At 40.0% G+C, this 19179-nt stretch overlaps 1 long non-coding RNA gene across 1 annotated transcript; it reads left to right on the top strand.

Moving 5' to 3' along the window:
- Positions 1-7206: 7206 nt before the first annotated feature.
- On the top strand, positions 7207-15315 carry LOC140513176 (uncharacterized). The gene is made up of 2 exons (XR_011970096.1): positions 7207-7295; positions 14042-15315. It is a non-coding gene; the product is annotated as an uncharacterized lncRNA (long non-coding RNA).
- Positions 15316-19179: the final 3864 nt, after the last annotated feature.

The raw sequence follows: 19179 nt of genomic DNA, 5'->3' as shown, positions 1-19179 counted from the left end.
ACTACTACCTATGGATTACCCTTCTGATCCAGTCCCTTAGTATCCTTTCTCCCAGGGAAACTCACCTGGAAGGTCCAGCAACATAGCAAGGCTAATGGAATGAGGTACAGGAGGACAGGGCCCTAACCTGCCTCTTATGTAGATATGATTTTTCAGAAAGGCATCCTTCAGCTTTAATATACACGTCTGTTGACAAAGTGACTTGAGCTCTTCAGTTTTTTGAACAGTAGGAATGAGGGTACAAAGAAAGGATGTGAGAAGGGAAGTCAGTTGGTCCAGAATGAAGGCAATAACTTTGAACCTCCTGGATTTGAAGTGATAATTAAACATCTAGATTAATGCTGGGCAGAAGGGTGTTTTCTGAAACCAAATTTCTCAGAATTGGAAGACAGAAAACATGACTTGTTTAAATTCTGTAAGAGGTGTATTTGTGTATGTGTGAGTATTTTAAGGAGCTATGTATATATTTAATATAATTTATTTTATTTCCAGTTTTCAGCATTCACTTCCATAAGATTTTGAATTACAAATTTTCTCTCCATCTCTCCTCTCCCCCCGTCCCAGGACAGCATGTATCCCAAACACCCCTTTCCCCAATCTGCCCTTCCTTCTATCACCCCCCCTTCCCCCATCCCTCTCCCTATATTTTCCTATAGGGCAAGATAGATTTCTATATACCATTACCCATACAACTTATTTCCCAGTTGCATGCAAAAACAATTTTTAACATTCATTTTTAAAGCTTTGAGTTCCATATTCTCTCTCTCCCTCCCCACCCACCCTCATTGAGAAAGCAAGAGATTTAATATAGGTCATACATGTATAACCATGTGAAATGCTTCCATAAGTCATGTTGTGAGAGACTAACCTCATTTCCTTCTATCTTGTCCTGCTCTCCATTTATTCCATTCTCTCCCTTGACCTGTTCCCCCACAATAGCATGTGCTTCTGATTACTCCTTCCCTAGATCTGCCATCTCTTCTATTATCCTCCTTCTCCTATCCCCTTCTCCCCTGCCTTCCCAATTAAATGTGTATTATTCCCTTCTTAAACCAAATCCAATGAGAGTAAGGCTCACTTATTCCCTCTCACCTCCCCCCCCTTCCCCTTCATTATAAAAGCTCTTTCTTGCCTCTTTTATATGAGATGATTTACTACATTCTACCTCCCCATTTCTCTTTCTCCTAGTACATTCCTCTCAACACTTAATTTTATTTTTTAAGTATCCTCCCTTCATATTCAGCTCACCCTGTGCTCTCTCTCTCCACACACACACACACACACACACACACACACATACACATATACATACACATACACACATATATCTACACATATATATAATACATATACATACAGACACACACACATATTCCCTCTAACTACCCCAATAGTGAGAAAGGTCTCATGAGTCACAAATATCATCTTTCCATTTAGTAATGTAAACAGTTCAACTTTAATGAGTCCCTTACGGCTTCTCTTTCCTAATTACCTTTTCATGTTTCTCTTGATTCTTGTATTTGAAAGTCAAATTTTCTATTCAACTCTGGTCTTTTCAACAGGAATGCTTGGAAGTCCTCTATTTCCTTGAAATTGCATTTTTTCTCCTTAAGTGTTATACTCAGTTTTGCTGGGTAGGTGATTCTTGGTCTTAATCCTAGCTCCTTTGACCTCTGGAATATCATATTCCAAGCCTTTCTTTCTTTCTTTTTTTTTTTTTAAGTTTATTTATTTATTTAACTTTTAACATTCATTTTCACAGAATTTTGGGCTCCAAATTTTCTCCCCCCTTGTCCCCTCCCCCACCCCAAAACACGGAGCATTCCAATTGCCCCCATCACCAATCTGCTCTCTCCTCCATCATTCCTCTCTGCCCTTGTCTCCATCCTCTCCTCTGTCCTGTTGGGCCAAATAACTTTCTATACCCCTTTACCTGTATTTCTTATTTCCTAGCGGCAAGAACAGTACTCGACAGCTGTTCCTAAAACTTTGAGTTCCAACTTCTTTTCCTCCCTGCCTCCCCACCCCCTCCCTTTGGAAGGCAAGCAATTCAATATAGGCCAAATCTGTGTAGTTTTGCAAATAACTTCCATAATAGTCGTGTTGTATAAGACTAACTATATTTCCCTCCATCCTATCCTGCCCCCAATTACTTCTATTCTCCCTTTTGATCCTGTCCCTCCCCATTAGTGTCGACCTCAAATTGCAAATCGTCCCCCCTACCCTGTTTATCCCCTTATCCCCCACTTTCTTGTATTGTAAGATAGGTTTTCATACCAAAATGAGTGTGCATTTTATTCCTTCCTTTAGTGGAATGTGATGAGAGTAAACTTCATGTTTTTCTCTCACCTCCCGTCTTTTTCCCCAAACTAAAAAAGTCTTTTGCTTGCCTCTTTTATGAGAGATAATTTGCCCCATTCCATTTCTCCCTTTCTCCTCCCATATATTTCTCTCTCACTGCTTGATTTCATTTTTTTTAAGATATGATCCCATCCTATTCAATTCACTCTGTGCACTCTGTCTCTATGTGTGTGTGCATGTGCGTGTGTGTGTGTGTAATCCCACCCAGTACCCAGATACTGAATAGTTTCAAGAGTTACTAATATTGTCTTTCCATGTAGGAATGTAAACAGTTCAACTTTTATAAGTCCTTTATGACTTCTCTTTGCTATTTACCTTTTCATGCTTCTCTTCATTCTTGTGTTTGAAAGTCAAATTTTCTTTGTAGCTCTGGTCTTTTCATCAAGAATGCTTGAAAGTCCTCTATTTCATTGAAAGACCATTTTTTCCCCTGAAGTATTATAGTCAGTTTTGCTGGGTAGGTGATTCTTGGTTTTAGTCCTAGTTCCTTTGACTTCTGGAATATCCTATTCCATGCCCTTTGATCCCTTAATGTAGAAGTTGCTAGATCTTGTGTTATCCTGATTGTATTTCCACAATACTTGAATTGTTTCTTTCTAGCTGCTTGCAATATTTTCTCCTTGACCAGGGAACTCTGGAATTTGGCCACAATGTTCCTAGGAGTTTCTCTTTTTGGATCTCTTTCAGGTGGTGATCAGTAGATTCCTTGAATACTCATTTTGCCCTCTGGTTCTAGATTATCAGGGCACTTTTCCTTCATAATTTCATGAAAGATGATGTCTAGGCTCTTTTTTTTGATCATGGCTTTCAGGTAGGCCCATAATTTTTTTTTTTTATTTAACTTTTAACATTTATTTTCACAAAGTTTTGGGTTACAAATTTTCTCCCCTTTTATCCCCTCCCCCCCCAAACCCAAGCATTCTAATTGCCCCTGTAACCAATCTGCTGTCTCTTCTATCCTCCCTCTCTGCCCTTGTCTCCGTCTTCTCTTTTGTCCTGTAGGGCTAGATAGCTTTCTTTACCCCTTAACCTGTATTTCTTATTTCCTAGTGGTAAGAACATTACAGTTGATCCTAACACTTTGCGTTCCAACTTCTTTAGCTCCCTCCCTCTCCACCCCTTCCCTTTGGAGGACAAGCAATTCAATATAGGCCAAATCTGTGTAGTTTTGCAAATGATTTCCATAATAGTTGTGTTGTATAGGACTAACTATATTTCCCTCCATCCTATCCTGTCCCCCATTACTTCTATTCTCTTATGATCCTTTCCCTCCCCATGAGCGTCGACCTCGGATTGCATTCTCCTCCCCATGCCCTCCCCTCTATCCTCCCCCCCACCCTGCTTGTGCCCTTGTCCCCCACTCTCCTGTATTGTGAGATAGGTTTTCCTATCCAAATGAGTGTGCATTTTGTTCTTTCCTTTAGTGGAATGTGATGAGAGTAGACCTCATGATTTTCTCTCGCCTCCCCTCTTTATCCCTCCACTAATAAGTCTTTGCTTGCCTCTTTTATAAGAGATAATTTGCCCCATTCAGTTTCTCCCTTTCTCCTCCCAATATTTCTCTCTCACTGCTTGATTTCATTTTTTTTTTAAGATATGATCCCATCCTCTTCAATTCACTCTGTGCACTCTGTTTCTATGTATGTGTGCGTGTGTGCATGTGTGTGTGTGTACTCCCACCCAGTACCCAGATACTGAAATGTTTCAAGAGTTACTAATATTGTCTTTCCATGTAGGAATGTAAACAGTTCAACTTTAGTAAGTCCCTTATGACTTCTCTTTGCTGTTCACCTTTTCATGGTTCTCTTCATTCTTGTGTTTGAAAGTCAAATTTTCTTTTCAGCTCTGGTCTTTTCATCAAGAAAACCTGAAAATCCTCCATTTCATTGAAAGACCATTTTTTCTCCTGAAGTATTATACTCAGTTTTGCTGGGTAGGTGATTCTTGGTTTTAGTCCTAGTTCCTTTGACTTCTGGAATATCCTATTCCATTCCCTTCGATCCCTTAATGTAGAGGGTGCTAGATCTTGTGTTATCCTGATTGTGTTTCCACAATACTTGAATTGTTTCTTTCTAGCTGCTTGCAATATTTTCTCTTTCACCTGGGAATTCTGGAATTTGGCCACAATGTTCCTAGGAGTTTCTCTTTTTGGATCTCTTTCAGGCGGTGTTCTGTGGATTCTTTGAATATTTATTTTGCCTTCTGGTTCTAGAATCTCAGGGCTGTTTTCCTTGATAATTTCATGGAAGATGATGTCTAGGCTCTTCTTTTGATCATGGTTTTCAGGTAGTCCCAGAATTTTTACATTGTCTCTCCTGAATCTATTTTCCAGGTCAGTTGTTTTTCCAATAAGATATTCCACATTATCTTCCATTTTTCCAATCTTCTCGCTATGTTCTGTGATACCTATCTTTCTCGTAAAGTCCTTAGCGTCCATCTGTGCCATTCTAGTTTTGAAAGAACTATTTTCTTCAGTGAGCTTTTGAATCTCCTTTTCCATTTGGCTAATTCTGCTTTTGAAAGCATTCTTCTCCTCATTGGCTTTTTGAACCTGTTTTGCCAATTGAGTTAGGCTAGTTTTCAAGGTGTTAATTTCTTCAACATTTTTTTGGTTCTCCTTTAGCAGAGAGCTGATCTGCTTTTCATGCTTCTCTTTCATCCCTCTCATTTCTCTTCCCAGTTTTTCCTCCACCTCTCTAACTTGATTTTCAAAATTCTTTTTGAGCTCTTCCATGGCCTGAGCCCATTGGGTGGGCTGGGACACAGAATCCTTGATTTCTGTGTCTTTGCCTGATGGTAAGCATTGTTCTTCCTCATCAGAAAGGAAGGGAGGAAATGTCTGTTCTCCAAGAAAGTAGCCATCAATAGTTTTATTTCTTTTCCCTTTTCTGGGCATTCTCCCCAGCCAGTGACTTGACCTCTGAATATTCTCCTCACACCTACCTCACCTCCGGATCCTCCCAGCCAGCGCTTGGGGTCTTAGACTCAAATGCTGCTTCCCAGCCTCAGGGCTTTGGGCAGGGACAGGGCTGCTATTCAGTGTGAGATCAAGTTCAGCTGCCCGGGTGGGGGCAGGGCTGCCTCACGGGCTCAATTCCCTCAGGGGATTTATGCAGAGACCTTCAACAATGGATCCCCTGCTTGGGGAGCCCCGGTCTGCTCCCCCCTCCGCTGGTGCCTCCCGAGGGGGCCTGAGTCATGGGGGCTCCCCACTCCCCTCTCGACCCACCAAAGAGACCCTCTCACCGACCCTTGTCACCTGTGGGTGGAGGGACCTGTGTGGCTGCTGGAGATTCCGTCCCTGAAGCCTGCTCGGATCTGCTCCTCTCGGCGCTGGGTGGCCAACGCAGGGTGGCCAACGCAGGGCTGGGCTCTGCTCCACGTCCACAGCACGAAGAACCTTTTGCGAGAGGTTTTCAGGCTCTCTGGAACAGAAATCTCATCCGCTCCACTGTTCTGTAGCTTCTCCTGCTCCCGAATTTATTGGCAGCTCTTTTCTACAGATATTTCATGGGCTGTGGGTTTGGAGCTAGTGTATTTGTGTGTTTCTACTCCGCCATCTTGGCTCTACCCCCCAAGTCTTTCAATCCCTTAGTGTAGAAGCTTCTAAATCCTTTGTTATTCTGATTGTGTTTCCACAATACTTGAATTGTTTCTTTCTGGCTGCTTGTAATATTTTCTCCTTGACCTGGGAACTCTGGAATTTGACTACAATATTCCTAGGAGTTTTTCTTTTGGGGTCTCTTTCAGGAGAGGATTGGTAGATTCTTTCCATTTCTGTTTTACCCTCTGGTTCTACAATATCAGGACAATTTTCCTTGATAATTTCTTGAAAGATTGATGTCTATGATCTTTTTTTGATCATGGTTTTCAGGTAGACCAATAATTTTAAAATTATCTCTCCTGGATTTGTTTTCCAGGTTAGTGGTTTTTCCAATTATATATTTCACATTGTCTTCTACTTTTTTCATTCTTTTAGTTTTGTTTTATAATTTCTTGGTTTCTTATAAAGTCATTAACTTCCATTTACTCCATTCTGATTTGTAAGGAATTACTTTCTTCAGTGAACTTTTGGACTTCCTTTTCAATTTGGCCAATTCTGCTTTTTAAGCCATTCTTCTCATTGGCTTTTTTGACCTCTTTTTCTATTTGGGTTAGCCTATTTTTAAAGGTGCTATTTTCTTCAGCATTTTTGGAGTCTCCATTAGCAAGCTGGTGACTCAGTTTTCATGAGTTTCTTGCATTGGTCTCATTTTTCATTCTAGTTTTTACTTTACTTCTCTTACTTGATTTTTAAAATCCTTTTTGAACTCTTCCATGGCCTGAGACCATTTCATATTTTTCTTGGAGGTTTTGGGTGTAGGAACCTTGACCTTGCTATCTTCCTCCAGTTGTATGCTTTGATCTTCCTCCAGTTGTATGCTTTGATCTTCCTCATTGTAAGAAAATGCCTTTTCACCAGGAAAGTAACTTTTAATAGTCATATTTCTCCCCCTTTTCAGCATTTTCCCAGTCAATTACTTGACCTCTGAACTCCTTGTTAAGTAGAGGGTGCACTGCTCCAAGTTTCAGGGGTTTTGTGCAGCTGCTTTCAGAGATATCTCCAGGGACCTGCAAATTCTCAGCTCTTCCAACGTGGTATGATCAAAGGAGAGGTGTCTGCACCCTTTCTGGCCTGTGCTCTGGTCTGGGAGTAACCACAAGTACTCTTTTCTGCCCTGGAACTGCAAGTATCATTCCCTTTCCACAGATGCCACCAGCTCTGCCACACCAGCACTTCTTCTTGCCCCAGAACCACCACCCAGGACTGTGACCCAGATCAGTGGCTCAATTCCTCTACTCTCTGTAGACTGAGAGCTCCAGAAGCAGCTGCTGCTGGGGCAATGACTGCTGCTACCTTGGGCTGGGGCCAGACCATCTTCTCTATCACCCAGGTGAGAGAGCTTTCCTACTGACCTTTGAAGATGTCTTTGGCATTTGTGGGTTGAGGAATCTGGAAACCACTATAGCTGCCAGTGATTCAGCACACTGAGGCCTGCTCCAGTCCTATCTGGCTGGTGCGACCACACTGGGCTATACTCCATACCAAGCACAGTGCAGTGGACCTCTCCTGTCAGCCTTCCAGATTGTCCTGGGTGGACATCTGTTTCACTCTGTCATTTTGTGGCTTCTGCTGCTCTAGAATTTGTTCGAAGTCATTGTTACAGGTATTTTGAGGGGTTTGGGGGGAGAGCTCAGACAAGTCCCTGCTTCTACTCTGCCATCTTGGCTCCATCCCAGAAGTATATATGTATATATATATATATATATATATATATATATATATAATATATATATTTTTTGAGGGGGGAGATGAGGCAATTGGGGTTTAGCGACTTACCCAAGGTCACACAACTAGTAAGTATCAAGTGTCTGAGGCCAGATTTGAACTCAGGTCTTCCTGACTTCAGAGCCAGTGTTCTATTCACAGTACCACCTAGCTTCCTCAAGAGCTACGCTTTTGATACCATTCCAGTTTCTATCAAGCTTAGAATAGAAGAGAAAACCGTTTCTGATGTATAAAATGAGGGGACTATTCTAGACTATATCATGTTCTAGCTTGAAAGAGCAACGTAAAACTAAGTATCTTAAGAAATCTGACAGCATATACTGGATATTTTCTGAGGGGACAGCTCTACCTGAGGCATGTGTGTGTGTGTGTGTGTATGTGTGTGTGTGTATGTATGTGTGCGTATATGTGTGTGTATGTGTCTGTGTGTATGTTTGTGTGTATGTGTTTCTGTGTATGTGTGTGTGTGTGTATGTGTGTGTGTTATAGAATCATTATAATGGTTTCAAAGGACTCTAACCATTAAGGAACTGAGGAGTATTGTCTGCTTAGTCCCCAGGGTTTGAATGTTACAAGTAAAGTCGTTTTGGGTCTTGGCAGAATATTGGAGGATGGTACTTGGAGTGGCTCAAGTTGCCTCTGTAAAGCATAAAGTTTCCGTAGGATCCAAGAAGGAGCTGAAGTACAATTTAACAATTGGCTATAGAAAGATACCTGATCTTTTATTTCCTAGTCCAATGTTCTTCTTACTCTTGAGGCATGGAGGGAAGCTTGAGATGAATTGGTGAACAAAAACTTGCATTGATAAAGGGCAGGAATAAAAAATTTCTTGAAGGTCATCCTTCAGCATGAGATAGTGCAACCTATACATGCAGAAAGGCATTGTTTAGTTTTGTGAGGCAATGGAGTGACCAATCTCCCCTTGGCATCCCATATGGCATCTCTCTTGAAGTCAATACTATGGAGAACACACTATAGTCAATTCAGTTCAACAATATATTTTCATTAGATCAGAGGTATCAAACACACAGCCTTTGGGCCTGCAACCTGCAACTCAGGGCCTCCTGACTGTGGCCTAAACAGATTAAAATGTATTTGAGAAATATTTAACAAAATAATTAAAAATACAGTAGCATATATGTTATGTTAGTATGTGATTTTCAAAGTCAGTATGCTGCTGATAGGGTTGTGTATGGTTTAATGTTCCCTGTTTCTATCTGAGTTTGATATTGCTGCATTGGATATCTACTGTATTCCAGGCAGGGACATGATGTGGTACAAAGACTGTGGATACAAAGACAAAAATGAAACAATCCCTGCCCTCAGAAAGCTTACATTCTAATGGAGGGATACAATATGTGCACTGCATGGAATAGTAGAGTATGGGTTTTAAAGTTAGGGTTTGAGTCCCAGCTCTGCTGCTTATGACTTGAGGAATCTTGGGCAATGTATCTAAATTCTTGGCCTCAGTTTCCTTATCTGAAAAATGAGGAGACTGGATTAGATGAATTCTGAGGTCAACTTTGAATCTATGGTTTTATGAAGTAGATATAAAGAAATTCCAGGAGGGGGAGAGAACTAACACTTTGTGGTGGGGAATGGGGGGAAGATGTGGGAGAGTCAGGAAAGCAGTCAAGTAGGAGAAAACAAGCTTCTGAGCTAAAGCTGGTAGGACAAAGAGTTCTAAGAAGTGACAATGGAGTGGAAGGTGGGGAGGAATATTGCTACAGTGGTGGTTAACAGGTGGTAGGTTATTCCAATATCCAGGACTGTGTTCCCTTCCAAAATTGTTCTCATGCAAGAGCTAGGATCTTGGCTGATTCAGAAAGGGTCAGGAATCAAATGGGACCCTGAAAATCAGCACATGTCCACAGCAAGTCAAGATTGCATATGATTCTCCTCCAGCTACACAGACCTGCTTGCTATCCTTGAACTCAGTATTCCATTTCCAATGTCTATGTCTTGGTCAGCTTGAAGACCTTGACTGGAACACATCTCTGTCTGGTGGTCAAATGTCTTCAGAGCTCAGCTCAAGTATGATACAAGGGCCTATCCTGATTCCCCTGGGATACAACTATTTTTTACTTTGTATATGTTTTATGTATGTAAAATTACTTTACTTTTTACTAAATTACTTTTTTTTTTTACTAAAATTACATTACTTATATACTTTATTACTTTTATAGTTATTTGGCTATGAATATATATCTGTAGATATATTGTGGATATATTAACTCCTTAAGAGCAGGAAATATTTCACTTTTGCCTTTGTATCTCTAGTGTTTAGCACCATTCCTGGCATTCAATAAATGCTTGGGAAAAAAATCAACGAAACAAGAAGTGAGATGCTAGTGTATCAAGAAGAATGACTTCATTAACCTCTTAGAAGTCCTAGAAGGAACCTTAAAGATCATTTTATACATGCCCTTTGTTTTTACATAAAGTAATAATTCACATTCATATAATACTGAGATTTATAAACCATTTTCCTTAAAACAATCCTGTGAGGTCAGGGATACAAATGTTATCTCTATTGGGAGTTTTTGTCTTGTTTTGTTTTTGCAGTTGGAAAAACTTCATAGAGATAAACTGAGGTTCATAGAGATAAACTCACCTGTGGTGACATTGCTCGTGTCAGAGTAAGAATTCAAACCTAGATCTTCCAACCAAGTCTAATTCTGCTCTACTATGGTTTCTCATGATGGAGAAACTGAGGTTTAGAGAAGCAAAATGATTTCTCTTAATGACAGAGCTGGGATTACCAGGTCTCCATTATTAGTTAGTTATTAGTTAATAAGCTAAAGGGTCTTGGATTTAGGAGGTAAAGCAGGACTATTTTTTTGAATTATTCAGTTTGACTCAACTTATTAAGTACTTACCATGTGCAAAGTACTGGAGATAAAAGACAAAACATAATATAGGTCTACTTATGTTCTCTGGGTCACCGGGCAGATTTAGGACTTGTTTAGGTCAGCATATCATCATGTAAGGTCACAGCTTTAATGATTGTGGTTTCTAACTCAAGAATGTAGCCATATAGACTCATTGGTTCAGTTACCAGCTCTTTCAGGGCCTCTCCTTCCTAATTCACTCTTGTCCAATCCTCACTTAAGCTCTTTTATTGCCTTTTTTCCATCCTTTCCACCCCTGGCTCTACCAAGTTTCTTTGTTCCAAGACAGTTCCTCCATTCAGTTCTTGTCCATTCTGTTGCTAAGCACATTGATAAATGATTTTTCAGAGGAGCCTCTGAGCAACAGCTGGTCACAGCTGGCTTTTAGGGAGACTGAGGTGCCCCTTCCCTTCTCGCTAATAGAGCCCTGGGAAACAAGGCAGAGTTTTAGATTTTTTTCTCCAGTGGCCTGGGGATAATAATGAATCTCACATAGCATTCAACAGACAGCGAGAGCCCCGTGCCCATGTGAACAGGGCAAGGTGCCCATTTGGGCTGCAAAATAAACAGGCGACATATGTGCTCCAGACCAGCCCACAATGACTCCATTATCTTGCCTTTGCCAGAAGTGAAATAACACTCTATTACTGAAGGCATCAAACAGTCAAGTAAACAAAATGTTTTCCTTCACTTCCCCCGTACCCTTCTTTCTCAGTGTTCTAGGACCTTTGGAAACTTCAATACTGAAAATTTCCTGTGATTTCGCTTCCGAAGGAAGCCAGTAGAACAAGACCTGAATGAACCTCCTTGAAGGAATCCTAATGTTTGTGTTCTGTTCAGATGGCAAAGAGCCCTTGTTCAGCCCCTTGGGTGTGGGACAAGGAGAAACAGGGATGGGGAGGAAAGAGATTTGTAAAGGAGGGCCTCGAGAACTATGGGTCAGCGCATGGTTCTCTGGTAATGAGTGGAGGAAGAAGGGGTTAGTTGAGTGGCCCCTTGTCCTCATTAACCACAACAGGACCGTGTTTTAGTTCAATACAGAGATAATTGCAAAAGCTGTAACTTATTTGGCAATTAAGTGAGCTCTTCATAAATGCTTCTTGAATGAGTGAATGAATGAATGATGACAACCTGAAATGACATTAGAAGAATAAGTAGATGGCAGCACAGACTATTTTGGAGACTGAAAAGCTTTTTAAATCCTTGAAGTTTGATGGTTACTGCTATAGCACAATTAGCTGAAAAAACAATGAACATGGAGTTAGGAGGTACCTAGCTAGGTTCAGAACTTGCCTTTGTGTGACTAGAGATAAGTTACTTAACTTTTCTTAGTCTCGGTGTTTTCATCTGTAAAATGGGGATATGAATACTTATCTCATAGGGCTGTTGTGAGGATCTTTTCTCAAGAAATTTTATATTCCTGTCCATCCCAAAACCTACTTTTATACTTGGAGAATTTGAGCTACATCATGACACCTCCTCAATCACTTTAATCTCCAATTCATCAATTTCTTCAACTCCTTTGACTTAGTCCCTCAATATAGCCTCACACAGGGATAATTATACACTTGATCTCACTAACACCTATAAATGCTCCACCTCCTTGATCAAGAACTTAGATATTCCTCTTTATGACCATAACCTTCTATCTCACCTTGTGCCTCAATCTTCTGAAAACTGTTTTTTGTGTTTATGGTACCCTTTAGTCATTCTTCGCGATACTTTCTCATGTTACTCTGGCCCCCTTTCCTCCTTTCCCAATCTTGACACTTGTTAATTGTTCCATTAGATACTTTCCTGATCTCTCAAAACTGCTATCCTTTTGTCCCATCACTGCTCCTGCCTTATCACACTTTGACCCTGGCTTCCTCCTATCACCTCCCTTCCCTATTGCTACTCATATATTGCTAAGCAATTCTGGCAATGAATACAACAGATCTGACCATGTCACTGTACCTCGCAAATGATAAGCACATTATTTTTATTGACTGACTGACATGTCCAAAACAAAACCCAGTATCTTTCTTCCTATTTCTACCCTTCCTCTTAACTTTACTATATCTCTTGGGGACACCATGATTCTTACAGTCAGCAAGGTTCTTAATGTACAGCACAAATATGATCATGTCACTCCATTAAGAAGCTTCAGTGGCTCCCTATTGCCTCAAGGACAAACTATAAATTCTAGTTTGGCATTTGAAGTCTTTCAGTCATTTTTCAGTTGTTTGACTCTTCATGACCCCATTTGATTTTTTCTTGGCAAAGATACTGGAGTAGTTTGCTATTTTCTTCTTCATCTCATTTTATAGATGAGGAACGGAGGCAAATGGGGTTAAGTGACTTGCCCAGAGTCACACAACTAATAAGTGTCTGAGGTCAGATTTGAACTCAGGAAGATGAGTTTTCCTGATTCTTGGCCAGACACCCTATCCACTGCAGTAATCCGTCTTTCCAGGTTTATTGTATATCACTCTCCTACACATACTCTGTGTTCCAGCCAAATTGCCATACTAGTTGTTCCCCTTACGTTGTATTCTTTCTACTGATTCCATGCCTTTGCTCTTGCCTGGAATGCACTTCCTCCCCCTCTCTGTCACTTGGAACCCTGGCAGTAGTCTGTATTAGTCACACATCTAGCAGAGTAGCATCAGTCAGGGTATGTATCTAGCAGAAACCTTCAGGAAGCAGACTTAGTAACACCTTGAGGACAACCCTAGAAGACATTAGTATCCCTGAATTCTCCAAGGTAAGAATCACCTTCCTACTTGTCCCCTCTGACCATATGTATCTACATCTCCATATATACACCTCGGCCATGTGTATTTCCTATGTTAGGGCCTTTCCACTCATATTACCTGTATGTCTATAATCTTTCCATTGCTGATATATATATAAATATATATGTGTATGTATGCATTTATATATGTATATATCTGGGAGGTAGTGTTTCCCAAGATTTTTGGGGCAAATTTTTTATTTCTACCTTTCGTTTAGACTATTTTATTTAATGCCTTTTCTTTGAATTAATTAGAGCCTTGTGCTTACTGTTAAAGGTAAACACATTGGTAGGGGCTCATGAATGATGGTTTTAGTGGTTGTGCACCCAGAGTACCTTGAACCTGGAGTAGCTTTTTCTGGGGGACCTATTCCACCAGTTGAAGTTGTACACCCAGCTGTTATACATGTATTGCTTCCCTAGTATAATGTATTCTTCTTGAGGGAAAAGGATGTTTTTCATTTTGACTTTATCTCTAGCACCTAGCACAGTACCATGAACATAATAAGAACTTTACATATCCTTTTTCAGATTGTATCATATTGGATAAAGTATGGAAAGCACCTTAAATCACTATGTAGAGGTTCGTTCTTCTTATGATGAGGACTAGAAAGAGGACAGTAGATTGAAATTTGAACGAGTTGGATACAAATGACTGCAGTCTTTCTCCTTTGTCTACTTTAGGAATAATCTTAGGGCTGGTGATACCCTGAATGCATCAGTCCTCTGGTGTGTTCTGCTCAAGAAGTTTGAAGTGTGAAAGAAGGCAAGAACACCCGTCTTTTGGAGATGAAGCCGGAAGTGTGGGGAAGATTCCTGCACAGACTCAGCCCTGATGGAGAATTTGGATTCTCTGTCAGTCCTGGACTGAAAGGTTGTTGGGTGACTAGTTCAGGTGTGGAAGGGGTAAGTTGACTGATATTTCATAAGGCTATTCTCAGGAAGAAACTGGGGGAAAATTTCACAGATATGTTTTGTTTTGCAATTAGGAATAATTTGGGGAAAAAAAGGAGGAATATGAGCTAATGGGAGACCAAAGCTCCTGAATTTAGGTTGTTGAAGGCTTCAAGGGTGGTTCAGACGCTCAGATGCTTAATTACTTGATAAAATACAAAGGGGATAAAGAATACAGATGCTGTGTATCTGAGCTATAACCATTGGTCCTTGGCAAAGAACTTTTCTGATGCTTCTTTGAGCACCATCTAGCGGCCACTGCTATATTGTAAGACACTAATTCTCTTAAACTAATAGGATCCCTGACTCAGATCTGTAAGGGACCTCAGAAGCCATTTAGACCAACCCCCAGTAAGAAAACTGAGGCCCAAGGCCCCCAAACTGAAAGAGCAAGCCCAATATCCTACAGGTAGCAAGTAGCCAACCTAGGACTTGAAGCCAGGTCCTCTGAATTCAAATCCACCTAATTCTTTTCCACTTCTTAACTGCTTCTCTGAAATTACTTGGGTTTCCTTTGTCTTGCAAGTTATGGATGTTATCCAATAATATGTGGGGTAAATGTCATCAGATAAAGTTGTTTGTGTGTTTGTTTTTGAGGAGACCTAAGTGACAACAGCAACTCATATTTGTATGGTATATTAGAGGTATGAACTACTCACCTCCTCATAGAGAGGTTCATGTATTTATGGCTAATCCTAAGCTTCATTTTCATGTATTAGTAGCTAGTGCTTATACATTGTTTATATGTCATTGTTTCACGTTATTATATTCATTTTTTCTTCTTCTCCCACCTCCGTTTAAAAGATAAAAAACCCCAACAACCTTGTAACTGAAGTATATAGTCAAGCAAAGCAAATTCCCACATTGTTTGTGTCCAAAAATGCATGTTTGATTCTGAATTTTGAGTCTATCGCCTCTGTGTCAGGAGGTGGGTAGCATGTTCATTTATCCTCTGGAAACGTGGCTTTATTCATTGCATTAATTAGAAACACTGTCTTTCAAAATTGTTTGCCTTTACGTTGTTGTTATTATATACGTTATTCTGGTTCTACTTACTCTACTCTGCATCAGTTAAAATAAGTTTTCCCAGGTATCTCTGAATCTGTTCCTTTGCTCATTTCTTAGAGTGTAATAATATTCTACTATATTCATATTGTAATTTGTTCAGCCATTCCTCTATCCCCCTTAGTTTCCAGTTTTTTTCCTGCTACAAGAAAGGTTTGCTTTACATATTTATGTAAAATTTTGCAAAGCATTAATGGACACTGTCTCATTTGATTCTTTCATGTGTGCGTTTCTTTCAACATGTGTGTATATAGGGCAAACATTATTAGCCCCATTTTATAGATAATGATTGAAGGATTCAGAGCTAGAAGAGATCTTAGAGATCATCTGATCTAGTGGAGTCAAACTCAGATAGAAACAGGGCCCACTAAATCACACATAAGGATCTCCAAGGGTCATGTATTATCTCAGAAAGTCATATGCTAACTTCACATATAATCTATTGTATTTTTGTTTGTTTTGTTAGATATTTCCCCATTATATTTGAATCTGGTTTGACCTTGCTAGAGAATGTTGCCAGTAGTATTGGGTACCTCCAGAGTAGATTTCAGTTCAACCCCCTTTATTGATGAGGAAACTGAGGCCCAGAGATATGACGTAACTTGGCTAATTATTATGTACCTATTGCATAGTTAATAGGATCATAAAATTTAGGAATACATATTAGAGGTCATCTGGTCCAACCCTCTTATATTTTACAAATGAGGAAAGCAAAGTCTAGAATGGTTGTCATTTGTCCAAGTTTGCATAAAACCCAGGATTTGAACCTGTATGATTTGACTCTAAATCCAGTATTCTCTTTCCAACTTAGAAAGAATAGGTGACTTATACAAGGTCATATAGTTAATTAGTGACAGAACCAGGACACCAACCCAGGCTGTCTGATTTTGTGTAGTGCTTTTTACAATGCAGTAGAGCAGAAAGTTCTTAATAATTTTTTGTGTCCTGGATCTTTTTTTTTTTTTTTAGTCTGGTGAAACCTGTGGACACGTTATCAGAGTAATTTTGTTGCTTGTATTTGTAACTGAAGAAAATGCTAAATTTCAGTGAAAGGTTAGTAAAAATAAAGGTGTAGTTCCCTTCCCCCCACCCAAGTTCAGAGAACCCGCCCCCCCCCCCCCCCCCCACTCCCGAAATCTAGTTAGGTTACTACATCCTGCATTAGAATACTTTTGGATGTTTGGGGAGAAGGGAATGGAATTTTATTAACTTGTAAATTAGTCAGATCAGCACTGACTTTATTTCCCTGGTACAGACCTGGCTGGGGTGACCAGGATCTTAGTAATAAATAGCTCTTGTGACTTCTCCCCTATCCGTTCCTGTATGAAACTTGGGGATTTCTTTTGTTGTCCAATTAGAATTGTTTCTAGACTTTTGTTGACCTTTCTGGTGGACTGAGGCTGTCCTCCTTGAAGTTTAAGATAACCTTCAACTTTTTTTTCCAGTTTTAAGAACCAGAATAGTACAAATTTATATTTCTTTGGAAATAAATGGGTCACTCTTGCCTGAGACTTTTAGAAGATGGATCTTTCCTGTCAGGGAGTCTATGTAATCTTGTCTTAGGCTTTGGCTGTATATACCCAGTGTTTCCTGTGCCCTGGCAGTCTGGCAGAGGCTGAGATGCCATTGTTTTTGCTTCGTAGGCTTCCAACTTGTAAATCAGCCAACTCAGCTGCTGCTGGGTCACCTTGTAAAGTTGTGAAAAGTTCCTGAAAGTCTATCTTGCAGTTTCCTCCAAAGTGGATACAGCTATAACATCCCAAGGGAAACATCCTATGCCGAGAAATATGGGAATCACCGCTCTGTCCATAGCAATAGTTTAGGCAGCCTCAAATCGACAAATGTTTATTAAGTTTCTGCTTACAGACAAGGTGTTATGGTAGGTGTTAGAGATATAAAGACAAAAAAAGAGTGAGCTTTCATTCTATTGGATTGATATGAATTATTGTAAAGAACTAACAATTCAATTTAGTTCAGTTCAAAGTAGAATAGGAAAGGACCATAGACTTAGAATTAGAAAGCACCTTAGATGCTACGTAGTTCAATTCTTATCCCCCAGTCCTATTTTATAGATGAAGCAAAAACAATGGCATCTATGCTTGTACTAAGGCATAGAGAACATTGAGTATGTGCAGTGTGTATACATATTTCATGTATATGTACATATATATTTATATATACTCACACATGCGTACACACATACCAGATAAGATTACATAGCCTATAGATTTGGGTATATGCAATACACGCAGGAGAAAAAATCTATACATATATCAATTATATACAATATTTTTGTGGTTGAATTGTATCTGACTCTGATTCCATTTGGGGTTTTCTTGGCAAAGATACTGAAGTGGTTTGGCATTTCCTTCTCCAGCTCATTTTACAGATGAGGGAACTGAGGCAAACAGGGTCTAGTGACTTGCCCAGGGCCACACAGATAGTAAGTGTCTATGGTCAAATTTGAACTCAGGTCCTCCTGACTTCAGGGTCAACACTTTGTCTACCGTACAACCTAGTTGCTCTATTTACAGTATCTATCTATACATACATACATACATACAACTATATATATATGTGTGTATATATATATATATATATATTCTGTGTGTGTGTATATGGGTGTGTGTGTGTGTGTGTGTGTGTGTGAGAGAGAGAGAGAGAGAGAGAGAGAGAGAGAGAGAGAGAGAGAGAGAGAAAGAGAGAGAGAGAGAGAGAGAGAAAGAATTAGGAATTTCTTCTTTTATCCAATTAGAATTGTTTCTAGACTTTTGTCTAGAAACTATATATCTCTATGCAGTTATACATATATATGTATATATGTGTATGTTTATATGTGTATATAGTATACATATACACACACGTGTGTATGTATACTTGTACATGGCACTGTACTAGGTCCTAGAGATATAAAAACAAAATCAAAACAGTCTGTACCCTCAGGGAACTTATATTCCATTGGAAGAATAATAATAGACATATAAGTAAATACAAAATAATATTAGGGCTTGAGACAATGACTACGGGGGCAGCAGAAAAGGACTCTTGAAGGAGGAGGCGTTTGAAGAGAGAACCTTGAAGGGAGCTTTAGTTATAAGGGTTTATAGGGGGAGGGGGAGGTTGATCAGGAGAGACTGATGAAGTTCCCTCCCTCCTCCCTCCCATCAACTTGAGGAAATTATAGGGGGTGGACCTTTGCCAGAAGGGCACACTTTCCATGATGGAAGGGGTAGACACCCTGTCACCCTCTTGCTGAGGTGATGTAGGGAACTCCTCTGATTGGTTCCCAATGACTGATTGCCTTGGAAATGATTGGTTGTGACTGAAAATCAGTGGGGATAGATTTAGATTGTTTGTAAAAGCCATTCTTCCCCTATGGTCTATAAAATTGAGCTGTGGAGTGATTCATTCTTTTTCTTTTTGTACATTTTCTCCACCTTAGAATTCTAGACTAGTGTATAGCAGGAGGGATCGAGGAGGTAATTTTTCCCTTCTTACCCTTGGAGCCCAAAATAGCAGGTAAAACAAAGGTGAGCTGCTTTTGTTTACCTGGACGGCATGAGAAGGAAATTCATAGACCTTAAGTTTAGATTGCCTTTTGCCTTTCCGCTTCGTTTTCTGAGCACAGGTCAGAGACTAGTTTAGCACAGTGGCTGGAGATTGGCAACCTGAGCCAAACTTCTGTCCTTTACTTGCTATTGCGGTTTGCCCAGGCTCAACTCTCAGGAGCCTGACCTTTCCTCAGGTGATTTGGCTCCCCACTCTCACATTCATTGATTGGCTCATCGCCCCAACCCTGCTAT

Source organism: Notamacropus eugenii, chromosome 7 (assembly GCF_028372415.1).
Source record: "Notamacropus eugenii isolate mMacEug1 chromosome 7, mMacEug1.pri_v2, whole genome shotgun sequence".
Classification (NCBI taxonomy): domain Eukaryota; kingdom Metazoa; phylum Chordata; class Mammalia; order Diprotodontia; family Macropodidae; genus Notamacropus; species Notamacropus eugenii.
Note: the sequence above shows the minus strand (reverse complement) of the source record. Positions and strands in the feature narration are given on the sequence as shown.